This window comes from Gossypium hirsutum, chromosome D06 (genome assembly GCF_007990345.1).
Source record: "Gossypium hirsutum isolate 1008001.06 chromosome D06, Gossypium_hirsutum_v2.1, whole genome shotgun sequence".
Taxonomy (NCBI): domain Eukaryota; kingdom Viridiplantae; phylum Streptophyta; class Magnoliopsida; order Malvales; family Malvaceae; genus Gossypium; species Gossypium hirsutum.
Genome location: NC_053442.1, coordinates 44,926,890 through 44,928,765, shown reverse-complemented (window position 1 = coordinate 44,928,765; position 1,876 = coordinate 44,926,890). Strand labels below are relative to the sequence as shown.

Sequence of the window (1,876 nt, the reverse complement as noted above, 5' to 3'; positions counted from 1 at the left end):
AGAAACTTGAGGAGAAGGAGAAAAGAATTGTGAGAGATGGAAAGGATTGGAAATGATCCAGACAGAGAAGATCCATTATGTCATAATGGTAGGGACGTTGATATTCCTTGTGTGATAGATGATTAAAATAGTCCTATTAGAGAACATGTAGTGCCTATCTTGGATAATTTGAATCTAGGAATTGTCAGGCCACAAATTCATGCTTAGCATTTTGAGTTGAAACCAGTGATGTTTCAAATGCTACAAACAATAGGACAGTTCAGTGGATTACCTACTGAAGATCCACGACTGCACTTAAGACTCTTTTTGAAGGTCTTTGATTCATTCAGGCAACAAAGTGTTCCTAAAGATGCCCTGAGACTCAAGTTATTTCCTTATTCATTGTGAGATTGTGCCAAAGCATGGTTCAATGCTTTACCGTCAGGAATGATGGCATCTTGGAATGAACTTTGTCAAAGGTTTTTTTGCGATTCAACCCTCCAAACATGAATGCCAAGTTAAGGAATGATATTACATCTTTTCAGCAATCTAAGGATGAGATGCTGTATGAAGCTTGGGAGAGATTCAAAGAATTACTTAGAAAATGCTCGATGCATGGTTTCTAACATTGGACACGGATAGAAATTTTTTACAATGGATTAAACGCATATACGAGGATGGTAGTTAATGCATTTGTTAATGGCACTTCGGAAGATAAATCATACAATGAGACATATGAAATTCTGGAAAGGATAGCTAACAAACAATGATTATCAATATCCGGCTACAAGAGTGGGTATAGGCAAAAGAGCGGCTGGAGCAATGGAGCTTGATGCGATCACCTCATTAACAGCTCAGGTATCATCCCTAGCTAATATGATTAAAACATTAAAGAGACCAGCTACAGTGTAGAAAATGAAAGCAACAGAGCTAACATGTGTTTATTGTGGGGAAGATCATGTTTTTGATGAATGCCCATCAAACGCAACCTCAATATATTACATCAGAAATTTCAATCGAAACAATAATCCATATTCCAATGCGCATAATCCAGGGTGGAAAAAACATCCCAACTTCAGCTAGAGCAATCAAGGATTGGGAAATTCCAGTAATGTTGCTCGACAAAATGCCATAAGTGTACCACCCGAATATAATCAAACCATGTCACAGAAAAATGTTCAACAAAGTTCAACATCATCTTTTTCATCGATGGAAGCTTTGTTGAAGGAATACATTGCCAAGAATGATGTTTTAATATAGAGTCAAGCTGCATCGTTAAAAGCTTTGGAAAATAAAGTAAGGCAAACTACTAGTGCATTAAGTTCAAGACTGTAAGGAGCATTGCTGAGTGAAACTAAAAATTCAAGATCACAAGGGATGGAGCATTGCAAGGCCATTACGCTCAGAAGTGGTACTTAGCTACCATAAGTTAATAATGATGCTGTTGTTGAAAACGACAGCTTAGATTTCATACATGAAACAAATTCAGAACCATTCGTTGAGCAGTCTACAACTGAAAAGGTCAAACAAAACAATGTTAAAGTAGAATCAGCTCGTGTTGCCAATAAAAATGCTATGGCAAAGCAACTGTAACAAGTTGAAGGAAGGCCACCGCCATATTTTCCTCAGCGATTCCAAAAGTCTAAACAAGATTTTCAGTTCAAAAATTTTTTGGATGTCATAAAGCAATTTCATATCAACATACCATTGGTGGAAGAATTGGAGCAAATGTTGAATTATGTTAAGTTTATGAAGGATATCTTGTCAAAGAAGCAACGATTAGGGGAATTTGAAACTATTGCTTTCACTGAAGGGTGCACAACAATGTTGATGAACAAATTTCCTCCAAAGTTGAAGCACCTAGGGATTTTTACTATCCCTTTTTCAATTGGCAATC

General features: G+C 36.8%; 1 non-coding gene across 1 annotated transcript; it reads right to left on the bottom strand.

The window, feature by feature from the left end:
- Positions 1-494: 494 nt before the first annotated feature.
- On the bottom strand, positions 495-601 carry LOC121218940 (small nucleolar RNA R71). Its single transcript, XR_005915421.1, has one exon. It is a non-coding gene; the product is annotated as a small nucleolar RNA R71 (small nucleolar RNA).
- Between the last annotated feature and the right edge of the window lie 1,275 nt (positions 602-1,876).